Genomic DNA, 14,245 nt, shown 5'->3' with positions numbered 1-14,245 from the left:
TCTAAAAATTTGGAAACGCTTTAACGCTGTTTGCATATTTTTATACACCTAGCTACATATAAATTAATAGATAACACTGCTGCACATTTTTTAGGTAAAATATTAAATCATCTCATTAATTATATTTTATATCATACTATAGTTTATCATTCCTAATTAGTATAATGATCGTCCGCATACTTTTTGAACACCCCTCAGTGTAACTCCATGCTCTGGATTTTTATTCCAACATTTTAACGAGACAAATAATTGATTTTTTTGAAAAAAAAACTATTGTCAAAAATATAAAATAAAGGCGTTTCAGAATCTATGGTTATTTGGCTATACAGCCAAAATACAATATACGAATAGTTTTATAGGGGTTCTCACATATCATATATATTTCAAATAACCTTAAGGTGTTAGGTACAATATGAAAAAATGTACCGATGTAAAAACGAAAAACACTGTCAACACATTGTCGATTATTATTATAACTATTTTTTTTAATATACAATATCAAAATCAAATTGTAAGTATAGTGTAAGTATAGTGTTTAAACATTTATTAGATACAACATAAATTTAAATTAATTTATTCATCGATGAGAGTGGATACTATTTTGCTGGGCGTGTTTTATAATGATGCTCTCATAGATAATTTTAAAAAAATACACTTAGCAGGTATTAAGTATTCTATCAGCAGTTATAATTAAAAAATCAGATTTTAAACAATTTGTAATTTTATTTATGTTAAAATATTTCGAAAAAAAACATTTAACTATACCTATACAAATAATTAGACAACTATAATACACTTATTTATAATTAAAACAATTTGTTTGTCCTCTATAATTATTATTAAAAAATGAATTATAGGTAGTATAACAATAGCTTTATAACTAAAGTCGTTATAACATTTTCGTATTTTGACAAAGGGATTCATAGAATGGTCGTAAACGAACCATTTTTTTTCAAATTAGTGTTAATTTCAAATATATTAAGCCGAAAAAATATTTCCTGAAAATCCAAAACGTTAATACTTTTACCAGACCAATCGAGTGTTTATTTTTACGAGTAGAATATNAAAAATACACTTAGCAGGTATTAAGTATTCTATCAGCAGTTATAATTAAAAAATCAGATTTTAAACAATTTGTAATTTTATTTATGTTAAAATATTCCGAAAAAAACCATTTAACTATACCTATACAAATAATTAGACAACTATAATACACTTATTTATAATAATTAAAACAATTTGTTTGTCCTCTATAATTATTATTAAAAAATGAATTATAGGTAGTATAACAAAAGCTTTATAACTAAAGTCGTCATAACATTTTCGTATTTTGACAAAGGGGTTCATAGAATGGTCGTAATCGAACCATTCTTTTTCAAGTTAGTGTTAATTTCAAATATATTAAGTCGAAAAAATATTTCCTGAAAATCCAAAACGTTAATACTTTTACCAGACCAATCGAGTGTTTATTTTTACGATTAGAATATATAATAACCTATTGCACGATCAATTTAATAAATAGGAATTTATATCTTATTTAAGCAAAACCAACAATCGAATTTGTCACTAGATAGAAAATATATAATATTATACGTCCGTCTTAATATATCGCTTTATATAATACCGTTTTCCAAGGATTAAAACATTGCACAGCATATACTTATACCATATTAGTAACTGTAAATATTATATTAGTAACTGTAAATATTATTATAGCCGAAGTCGAATACATCCATAATATTATATGGATATATGCTTGCATACAGTGATATTAACGGTTAAAAGTACAAGCTACTATTTAACGCAAACAATAATTAACGAATAAACACGAATCCATAATGTATATAAATATATAGTTATAAGCATTAAGCATTAGGCGCCGACAATTATTATGCGTACAGCACGAAGAATATGGTGGTAGAATATTGTATAATATAATAATGTATTCGTGTCACCACTCGTGGTTCGTATTGTTTATACCGTGCGATACCTACCTATTGGTTAAATGGCGCTTGTCTTAGGCCACTCCCTCCATATATAAACTCATCATTAATCCTCTTTCGTTCATGCGTTTTTGACGTGTAGTTATTAATTATTATTCATTACTGTAAGGTATCGCCTTCATTACCAGCTCTCTGAAAACACCTAAATAGTTGAGTAATCTCCAAACTGCCATCTTCGTAATAATATGTCGGTATACTGCTGCAATAGGCACATTATCCATTGTTGTTTGCTTAAATAGGCGTAAGGCGTAACGTGTTTGAAATAGGGTTCTCCGTTCTCGCGATGCTTTGAACTAAAATTGTGTTCAAGTCCACTTACAGCTAAGATAGACGAATTACGAATATAATATTATAGCCGTGAATTTAAACACCCGCAGTGTCTTTTCGTGAGCCACTATCGACACTAGACAATTATTAGTAAACTATTAAAGTACCTAATAAAGAAAAATATATTTATAATTTTACAATTTTATTAAAAACTAAAGTAGTTACCTATATCACTATATGCATCTTAATTGTATTGGACGTGTATTAAGACATGCATTTTAATGAAACATTATGTGAAGTTTCAGCACATTGAACACACGTAATCTAATAATAACCATCATGGGCGTCTGTATTGGAGGATGTTTGGAGATTAGCCATTTTCCAATGTAAATTACGTTAACCCCCTAGAACTATATTGTTGTCAATTTTGTTCAGGTAAATTGTGCTTATAATATTTAATTTGTGGCTAATGACAATAATATCATACTAATATTATCACTTATGTAACTAATTTATATTCACCCTAATCATGTCATGATTTTCAACTTTGAGGTTGATTTCTAAAATGGATCTAGTAATTGGTCCTCATGGGGGTTCAAAATTCAAAATTCTCAACCTTGTTAGTTTTCTCAATCATCTGAAAAAAACAAAAAAAAAATTTTTTTAAACAGGAATTTTTAAGCAAAACTTGTTTTAACAAAATCAATATTGTTTTATTTTTTTATTTTGTGTAATTCAAAAACTAATAACCGTAAATAATTTAAATTTTCATAAACAATTTAGACTCTTTTTGAGCTATATATCACATATTTTCAATTTTCAACTTTATTTAGTTGTTTCTTCTTAAAACGTCGATAAAAATGTTTTCGCTTGGCCAAAAAGTTTGAAAGTCTACATTTTTATAATAACGAAGTAAAATATAATTATTAATGTATCAATACTGTATGATGAAGTGTATACTGTGATCCACAAATTTCAAATTTAACTTTTAAGTACGAAGTTTCAACAAAAAGTTGAACTCGAATCAGTGAAAAACAAGTGGTGAAAAGAATTGCTTTTAGCTGCTGGTAAAAAGTTCTACAACGGCACCTTAACCATAAAATGTAACCATGTACAATGTTCCTAATAAATACAGGGCTGGATGGAGAGGGGGCTTAAGAGTTCATAATAATATTATATAATATTATGAGCTTATTATTTTTTAATTTGGTTATAATCGATGTTAAAGAAAATTTAACATGTTTCTGGTATTTGAATGTAGATTTTTCTCCAATGAACAGACAAAAAATCAATTTTACGAGTCATATGTTTTTATTTGACGACTCTCAACGGGAAACGTGTTAATGAAAACGTCATGTTGACGTCACACAATCAACTATGTACCTACCTAAATAATATTATTACCTATAGGTATATTATATTGCTGTAGTGTCTTCGTGTGAAATGTGTATACCAAAACCTGAATTAAAAAAAATATATAATAACTGTTCGGCAACCCGATTGAGAACAACGCGGAGATGACGTACCTGGTACCTGTATTAATAAAGAATATACGGTATAAAAAAAATCGTTTAAAATACAAAACACTGAAAACACGCAATGGAGCCGGGTGTCACGCGATAGAACACACACGCAAAATGTATAATAACTTATAGTAGGTTATAGTTGACATATATTGTACGCATAACATGTATACGCGTGACGCGAAACATTTTATTGATTTTTCGTTGAACATTTTATTCGTATATAAAACCTTTAAACACCTGTATAAGAGACATCATTATTATAATATAAATGTAAACTGCAAACGACTATCGCGAGTCACCGTAAAACTACACTATGTACACTGTAATTTTAATGTATTACATAATATAACATTAATATTACAGTTAATTTTATTATGGTGATCGTATGCCAGACGCCAGTAAGTACATATATATATAAATATCGTATATAAACGTATTCCTTCAAGATTTCAATAGTTACTGGTCAGCCGTGGAGACTTATCACGGTAAATATAATAAATATATACATTATATCACTATACTACGCGTATGTCGATTTAGTTGGTGAAGTATCATAATATTGTATAGGGAAGCGACTAATTATCTGCAGCGTGGCTTAAATAATAAGGGATGTCGATGAGAAATTAATTTAATTATAAACAGTGTAATAGTTATTTGAGTAATTAGTAATTCAAATAATGGATTTTGTGTTTTAAATAACCATAATAATAGGTAACTACGCCTATTTAGTTTATATATATATATATATAATAACTCAAACACTTTATATGTGACCTTAAATTTGAACAGGTATGAAGTTTGTGGAGTCAAATTATCTTTTTTTAAGTGGCGCACACAATAAACAATTGAATTAAATATTTTAACCTATTATGTTTTATCCAATTTGTTTGCATAACTCATTTAGTTGAGGTCACTTTATTCTACTGGGTCAACATCTACTTCAGTCTCGAATTCACCAATTTTAAATTTTAAATAATATAAAAGTATGTAAATATTATGAATGAGAAAAATGCACAGTAACTCGATAAAAGTTACCAACTGCAAAAGTAACTTCCAACTTAACTTCTAATTTTCTAACTAGTTAATACTCAATATTATTGATAGTTAGTAATTACTTATTGTACACACTACACATATATGGGACTTTCTGTCATTTGGCAACTTCTCAACGACTGTAGGGCAATTGAAATATTTTCTATATTTTGATGCAAGTTTCTGGTGCTTGGTAGGTATAATATACAAAGCTGGGTATTAACGTGTTAAAAAAATAAGTTACTTAACGAGTTACTTTTATTTTCATAAGTAACTTCTAACTTAACGAGTTTTTTTTTAAAGGAACCTCTAATTTACCGAGTTCATTTATTTTAAAGTTACATTAATTTATTTATTTTTCGTAATATAAATTCTATAGATTTCAAATTATACATATAAAAAAAATAATTGCCTGAAAAATCAAATACTATTTTATGTTATGACTTTTTATATTCCATATTCTAAATGAGCTCTCAATTTCAAACGGTCACAAGTGTTGTGCACTATTACTGCATTTGAGATTTTAATATGTATTAAAATAACGTAATAAATAATAAGTACAACTATCTTTACATACAATTTTGAAACGATTTACGAGTAAATAACTTGCGAGTAACAAAAATTCATTCAAATAATTTATTTGTTTTGTTGAATTTTTATTGATTGAAGTATGTAAGTCTATTATTACTTACTGTAATATTAATACAATTACATACATTTTTTTTAAATAGTAAGACCTTCTACATTATGTTATTTATTAAGCTGTAATGAAAAGGTATAATAATTAATTTTAACTTATTTTTAACTAAGTTAAGTTGCTTTATTCCAAATTAACTTTTAACTTTTAACGAGTCGTATAAAAAATAAAAGTAACTTTTAACTTTAAACTTAACTTAAATTGGTCCATATTAACTTAACAAGTTAAAAAAATGAGTTAACTTGCCCAGCCTTGATAATATTGAGATATCGTTTGACCCAATTTAACAAGTGCGTCATAAATTCTACTCATAATAATATACAGAAATTTGCAACACCCAATGCATTATTTTAGGGTTTTTTTATTATTATCTCTAGTGATATGTTTATAAATTACATTTTAAGTAAATGAACACGTTGCAGTGATAATAACATGCGGTAATTTACGATGCTCCGTTTAGGGTTGAGTATTTATATATACGACATTATATAATATTACATTAATACTTTGTAGGTTATCTACTATATTATATAATAATATTATTTGGTATTTTGGGCTGACTGGCGATATTATATTAATGTTGAACAATAACATGGAATAAACGGATCGAGTCATTATAATGCCAAAGTCAGTCTCGTAATATTTTAATATAAAAATGTAAAAATTCTTAAGTTTTGCAAGTCGCATCAATTTACAAAGCTACAAAATAAAAATTCAAAGTTTTTCTTTAAACAAGTAATTACCAGTTTCTATAATTATATTAGTGTTTATTTTTTCTTTATTATTCGAGTATTTTAAAAATTGAAATCAATTTTTGGTAGGTATTAGGTAAATTTTTAGATTTTATGATTTACAAATTTTATTTTTTTTTCTACATACCAGTAATGAAGTAACATATGGTTAATAAATGTTTTGATGTTTTAATAAAACATTATAAGAAAATATTAATTTTATTTTAATTAACAAGCGCGCTAGAAGTAATAATATCAAAAAAATCATAATAATTGTGTTCAGTAAATTATGAAAATAGTATGTTTTAAGTTTTCAATAATATATATCTACATTATAATTGTGAATATGTCAAACCCGTTTCATACACGTATTGTTAAAATACATATTTACCTTTTGTGAAATTGAACGTAATAAACACAAACAAGTAATAAATATGGTAAATTAACAATAATACTTAAGAGCGAACGTCTGTTTCATTTTTTTGACCGACATATGGCCAATAAGAGTGTACACAGATATTATTAAATTTAAATCGATTAATCTATAAGTATATGTTACCATACTTACTACCTATAACCTTCTGCTAACAAAAAACTCTAGCGGTGACCTCATTCGTATCCTCTCAAAATGGTATATATGGGTACCATATTATATACCTTATTCAATCATTGGGCTTAAATGCTCAATAAATAAAATCGTATCAAGTCCAATAGCTATTTATATATATACTATATAGAGACAGCCCCCTCGAAAATTGTCCATACATCGAACGTGGTCGTTTAAAAGTCAAAATCCGAATAACCAACTTGGCAACTTCACTGGTTTATTAGTATGACTACACCTACCGCTATAACCTGCGGAGTATAATTAAGTACATAAAATACCTATAATAATATCTGTACTCCATTGCTCTATCATTACGAATTATCGATATTATAATCATTCAAAAACTGGCTGTTTGAACCTATTTCAGTGCCCAAATCGTATCTACTTATTTTAACGCCCTATGCTTTGATTGGTTCGAATATTGGTTATATCTGGGGCGTTGTTTGAAGTGATGGCTAGATTTTTATAAGCTGGTTAAATTTTTAGTTTTGACCAATTTTAGAACGACTAAAATGGAGGCTCGCAGTCGTAAATAACTGACATTTTTAAGGAACTGAAGTGCACAAAAAATTATAAAAACGAAACTTTAAAACTTTAATAGTGGTTTGATATTTTTGTTACGATCACGATTTCGATACAGATAATGTAAACATAAGAAAACAAAAAAACCATCACGATTCAATCGATTCCTGTAGATATCCTTTGATTATTTTAAAGAGTTAAATAGTATGTAAAATATTGCGATTAAAAAAAGGATCAAATATCGCAGAAAAATTTTAATATCTTCAAAAAAGAAAACTTCCAAATACACACATGTTCTTAGTTCTTAACACACTTTCTAGACACATTAAGTTTGATAATAGATTATTTCACATTATCACTCTAATATTAAAGCTAACAACACAAAATTAACGATGCTGAACTTGAAATAAAAATAAAAAATATCCAAGGTTTTATTATCTCCATGTTTTAATTGAAAAGTTCTTTTCATTATTACCAAAATATATTTATTAATATTTGGACCAATCAAAGCATAGGACACGAAAATTGGTAGATTCGCACCAACCACTTCCTTTATTTATACCCATTCACCAACATTCTCGTTAAGTGTTACAATATTTCAATAATTATTAGGTATGTACTATAGTATAATATTATATAATACAATATACTATCCAAACAGTCCGATGCTTCTATTCGGTATATAAACGAGTAGTTTTTATCTAATGTCCAACGATTAATAATTATACCGCAGTGCTCGGCGTATAATAATATATACATAAAAAATTACATGTAACACACAGTAGAGTTTATTATATTATAGTTTATTATATAGTATACCTGCCTATTACATGATTCGCACAGACACCTATCAATCTATAACAGTTTTTTTTCCCCCGGAGCACGACGACGCGCCATAATAAGTATAGGTAGGTAGTAGGTACTACCTATGTTTTGCACTGAATAATAATATAGACACTATATAATAGACAGTATATTATTATGTATTAATTACATGCACATTGTCAAGAATAACTAATGTGTATGTTTATAGTTTTAATAATCTGTTTTAAACTATCATAAGGTATGCATATACTGATTTGGATGAGTGATATTGGCAATGTATTATTACAATTTATTGGTAAGTAGGTAACTATAGAAATAAGTAGGCATATAGCTTCAAATCTTGTGTATACAGAAAAATAGAAACTCTATAGATTGGTTTGAGATAATCGGTATCATAATACCTACGTATCTTGTAGTAATATAGAATTGATTGAAATGTAGTAACACAAAGTATAATATCTAAATAAAATGAATACTTAACAAATTAAATTTGTACCAAATATAACAATAATTATTCTTGCTTATTTTTATTTAAAATCACCTTGTTTAAGAAAAAGGAAAAAGATTTATTAAACTAAAATTGAATGTTAATTTATAAACTTGCTTCATTACTGTGGTGCATCTGTCTAATAATTAATTAATTAATTTAACATTATTTACTCAGTTTATTTAATTGTACTAAGTATAATGTGTACATTTCAATAAAAATTAACCACACATGTTGATATAGAATTTTTTACTTAAAATGAATAAAATGAATAATATTAAGTGATATTATGTCTGATTTTAGGTTATAAATAATAAGTAATATACTTGACATAAATAATTCAAATAAAGTTTAAGTCCATGTTAATTTATTAGGTATTAGTGGTATTACCCTGCGGCCTTTATAATACTTTTCAACGTACATGGTTATAATAATGGATATAAAATTATAATACTGTCAATATTTTATATTAATGTCCATTAAGAATTAGGCTTGGTTTTAGTAGTCATAATGGAAAAAGAGTTATCCTCGATGACGAGCAATGACAGTACAAAATATACCTAGGTATATCACAGTATAGTGATGAACCAATTTCACCAGCAAGTAGCAACACACGTCTCAATGTCACTACGAAGCACTATACAATAAAATATGTGTCCAAATAGTATAATTACTCGTTTTAATTATTTAATTTACTACATGTGTAGGGGATGAGAGAGAGAATGTCTCCCGCGGGTTACTGTGCAATATATCCGCTATCAAACGGTGTTTTCTAAACTAAAATCAGCGCACGTTCTATATGACTTATGTTCTTTAGTGGATCCGTACTCGTTATCGACATTCAAATAGTCCTTATTTTCTCCATTCCTTTCTGGTATTTTAGACTATTATTTTCTTTTAGTTTAAACCCTGCATGATGCACTCTCATTCATCTCTATTTTTCATTTCATATTACACAACCCAATATTCAAATTTTACTATGTTGTTTTTAAAATTAAAGTGAATTGACCATAATATGAAACATTATAATTTAAATGTAAAATTATTATCTAGAGCATTTTGGAAGATTTAATTACGAAGAAAGTTAAATCCATTTTTTTGTAAATGGATTTGTGTAGTGAATGCATTTACTCCAATTTTAAAAATAACATACCGAGTACAATTGATTACGAAAATGTGAACGCAAAATTTGGTGCTGTATGTTTCTTAAGGTGTATTCTGGACACAAGCCTGTTTTTTCTTTTGTAAATAAAATTATGATTTTCCAAGTTTAAGAATTCAGAAATAATTTTACTTATGACATAATACGTATACAAAAATATCGATACTTAATGACATAATAAATTATGATGTAAGTATTCAATAACTTAAACTATTAAAAATAATCATTTATTTGTCATTCAATTCACATATAAAAACCCACCAAATTATTGGTTCATAATATTCTACAACTTTTTTTTAATCGAATAATCCATTATAATTATATGTATGAGTATTAAGCTACAAATATATTTTAATTTGTATTGGATATATGACATTCGTTTAAATGCCTATACCTAATAAATCAACTGCTTCATAGTTTCTTGTTATGTGAATTTCTATTTTTAATAGTATGTGATTATATCATATTTTATTAAACGTAAATAAACTAGGTTTAGACATACTAATATTTGTCTATAAGGTCACCTACTATTTGGAAATCAAAAAATAGAACCATCGGAATCAACATCATAAAATCATATTTTTTGATTTCACTAGTGTGTACTTACAATAATGCCTGTAAGCTACAGATTAAACGATAACCTGTTGAAAGCTACATAAATTATGGGATTATATACCCATACAAAATATATAACAAATTGTAACGTTTAAAGTATGGCTCAAATTTGAATATAAAACAATTAAAACATATAATAAGAAAACGATGATATTTTGATAAATTACATTTTAATTAATTGTTTTGAAATCTGTATAATTTATAAAATAATTTATTGTATATAGTTTAAAAAATAATTTTGTTTTCAACTTCCAGATATCATATCTACCAAAGTTCATATAATCCTAAAATAATTTTATTTTAAACAATTTTATCATAAATGATTTTTTATTTAATATTATTCATAACATTTCAGTTATAAGAATAAAAAACGAAATAACCTAAGGGGCTCTGCTGTAAAGTGAATTTCAAATGTACCTTTCTCGTTTTTCAGTGGCATACTGTAATAATATTTTTAAATTTTTCTTTGAAATGGAATTTTAATTCAATGATAATAATCATTACGTATGAAATACGATTCTGAGCGGAGACAGAGCGTCTTTAATTCTATAAGACTAAATTTCTAATTGCGAGCTAAGTATAAATAGCTTAAAACGAAAATAAATGTTTCAAAAATGTAATTCTGTACAGAAAATTATAATATATATGATAGCGTAAAATGTCAATAAATATTTTTTTTTTGAATCACGACAAAATAACCATTAGTTTGGGTTTAATTATATAACTTTGTAAAATTTTGAAGGAAATTGTCTGATCTAAAAAGTGATGCAAATATTATTTTCTTTCTGCTTAGAACTAAAAAAATTATCTAATTTTCACTTTTTTAACTATACCTGCACATAATAATATGTATGTTCTTATAGTGTTAGCCACATTAGTAAACTATAAGTACAAATGTATGCAACATTAATTGTTACGAAATTATATAACTTAAATATAAATAACATACTACTCAATACTTATTTATATGATCTTAATTTCATAAGATCTTAATCGGTTTAAAATATTGGTTTCTTGGACTTTAAATATAAACATATTTTTGCCTTCAATAATATTATTATATGAATACAAATTGTTTTTACATCCATTTAATTAACAAAATATTTTTATTTAACCTGATTGATAAACCTCCCCAAAGATGGTCCTTAATCATCGTCATCATCTGAATGACTGAATCAACTTAATGTTGTATATTTTTTTACATTTATACATAGAGTACCTAAGTATTATTTAACACAAATAAGTATAGTTAATTTATGTTGTTTAACCTCTCAAGATGTTTACAAACAAATATATATGATAATAATTATTATTATTATAATGATACTAATTATTCCTAATAATTTGAGAAAATCGCAGCGTGTTACATGTTTCATATTTCAGTAATACCTACCATAAGCTATATTCAGTTAAATTAGAGAGTAACAAAATAAATGATATAAAGTAGGAAATACGCCCATAAAATAACTACTATTTAGCTAATAATTAGCATAAATGAAACTAATTGTTGTGTTCAAGTATAACCGCAACTAACAACTACTGGTTATGAATATATGGAAAACAAACTTTACAATTATGTACAGCGTTTTGATGGTTTGCTCTAGTAAGAAATAATGCTGATATTTGATTAAAATATTTCTACGAAAAATCGTTAGCAGATTCTAATATTAGCCAAAAAAGTTGTGTAACTAGTACTAATAGAGAATGTGTGTTAGAATAATATGATCGTGCGGAAGTTCAAATTAGTGTTAGTAAGCACTGAATATTCTTGTAAAATATTCATAATCCAAAAAAACAGATAGCCACCTCCATGGCTACAAGTAATTTAAAAAAAAGTTACCTACAATAATGAAAATAATGATAACATGTATAGAAAAATCGGATTTATATTACCAAAGCTATCCATCCGTCCATCGGTCCCATTATTTCGTGATACTGATTGCATCAGCAACGTGCCGCATGTGAAAACGTTGAGGATCATATAATATAATTCCTTTGATATAATAATCGGAGCTGATCATCTGGACCCATGAGTGCCGCGTTATGCCGAGTGGTCGAATGACGACATATATCTGCACATCACCCGTTCGGCAATGATGTTATGTAATAGATATTATGCGTACACATTTGTCTTTATAAATAGCAGGTTTCTATATACAAGGACTTCGATAGACCGCGATGGGTCGCATCGCCCCCTGGGGAGACAACCAGAGATTCTGAGCCGGTCTGATATTATATATACATGCACAAAGACAAAAATTCGTACGTACATACATGCATAAATAATATACATAAGGGTTAGGAGTGAACTTTGACACGGCAAACTCGGGGGTGGCGCCCTCGTGAATTTTTTTGTTAAATTTGTTTTTCTTTCTGAGGGAGCGTCTTCCAAAACGGGAGCTATGCATGGGATGAAACACTGGACAATTGTAATATAATATATCCCCTACAGCTGGTCATCGGCGTGTGACCTGAATGGGGTACCACGCATACCTTATAGGTGTAACAGACGACCAGGGAATCAACGCTGTCAGGTTTTATGCTCCAGGCGATAATATTATAATATATTATGATTTATAACTATGTACCAACGACAAAACATATTTTATCCTGTGATGATGACGAGGGATTCTAGAGTCGGAAAATGCTTGTCATCCCGAGAAACACAGTAACTATTTATATTATATCGTAGCAGAGAACACCCATATACCCTCTATGAGTGGATAGAAATGTTTTTTCGCTCAACGGTATCACTGTAACAACATTTTTGCAGCAGTATTAAATCTATTCTATAAATTTAAATTTTTCGAATTTTCAAATTGTTTTTTGTGAATATTGTCAGTAACAATTGTAAGAAACGTTGCATTGTCGTTTTCAGATTTTATTGAAAATCTTATGTATTAAGTGTTGCTAAAATGATATGCTTTTAATATACGATATAAGTGTTTGGCATTATTTAGAATAAATATCAATTGTCGTTTATCGAAATCGAAATCGAAATCGTTATCTTTATTAATTGAATACTATAACAATTATCATACTAATATAAATCTAATTTATAATCAAAACGGCGTTGAAGGATTTCTTCAAAAAAGCCACACTTATATTTAATTTATTCGTGCTACACGACGCATATTATTTATGATGTTTAAAGTAATAATATAGTTGATCAACTTGAACTAAGTGGCAGTTAATTGTCTGAACCTAGCAATTAGTACCCGATCTCATATTTGACAGTTTATTTTAAGCCATAATAAATATGATTAAAACATTTTAATTCAATAAATTATATAATATTTAATATACAAACTGTTAGTTTTTTATACCATTTAAGGAGTTCCCTATGACAATATCATCTATTACCAGCATCTATTTTTAAACGAGAAATACCTATTTTAATACCTATTTCACGTATAAATTGTAAATCAATTTAATTTTTTTCAAATTTTGAATTTTAATTTAAGCGAGTAGTTTTCGAGGTATTAAAATGTATATATCGTATAAATAATGATTTTACAAAAGTATAAAATAGATAAGAAAATCAAATCTAGTATTTATAATATACTTGGAACAATTTTTTAAAATTATTTAGTGTTGATATTAATCACTATAATTTTCATATCATTATATCTCCCATTGTATATCGTCTAACCATAAATTATCATGGACATGATATCCTTAGTAACAAAGATAAATAATTCAAAAACTGTTTGATTGAAATATGATTTGATACTTGATAGGAACATCAAAATTTCGAAAAGTAATTTGATT

General features: G+C 27.0%; 1 long non-coding RNA gene across 2 annotated transcripts; it reads right to left on the bottom strand.

Moving 5' to 3' along the window:
• Positions 1–1,269: 1,269 nt before the first annotated feature.
• On the bottom strand, positions 1,270–12,539 carry LOC111033823. Of its 2 annotated transcripts, XR_002604472.1 has the most exons (4): positions 12,368–12,539; positions 2,793–2,907; positions 2,496–2,674; positions 1,270–2,437 (listed from the first exon to the last, which is right to left on the bottom strand). It is a non-coding gene; the product is annotated as an uncharacterized LOC111033823 (long non-coding RNA). The 2 variants fall into 2 exon arrangements; XR_002604471.1 differs by having other exon boundaries at positions 2,496–2,907.
• Between the last annotated feature and the right edge of the window lie 1,706 nt (positions 12,540–14,245).

This window comes from Myzus persicae, unplaced genomic scaffold (assembly GCF_001856785.1).
Source record: "Myzus persicae strain clone G006 unplaced genomic scaffold, MPER_G0061.0, whole genome shotgun sequence".
Taxonomy (NCBI): domain Eukaryota; kingdom Metazoa; phylum Arthropoda; class Insecta; order Hemiptera; family Aphididae; genus Myzus; species Myzus persicae.
Note: the sequence above shows the minus strand (reverse complement) of the source record. Positions and strands in the feature narration are given on the sequence as shown.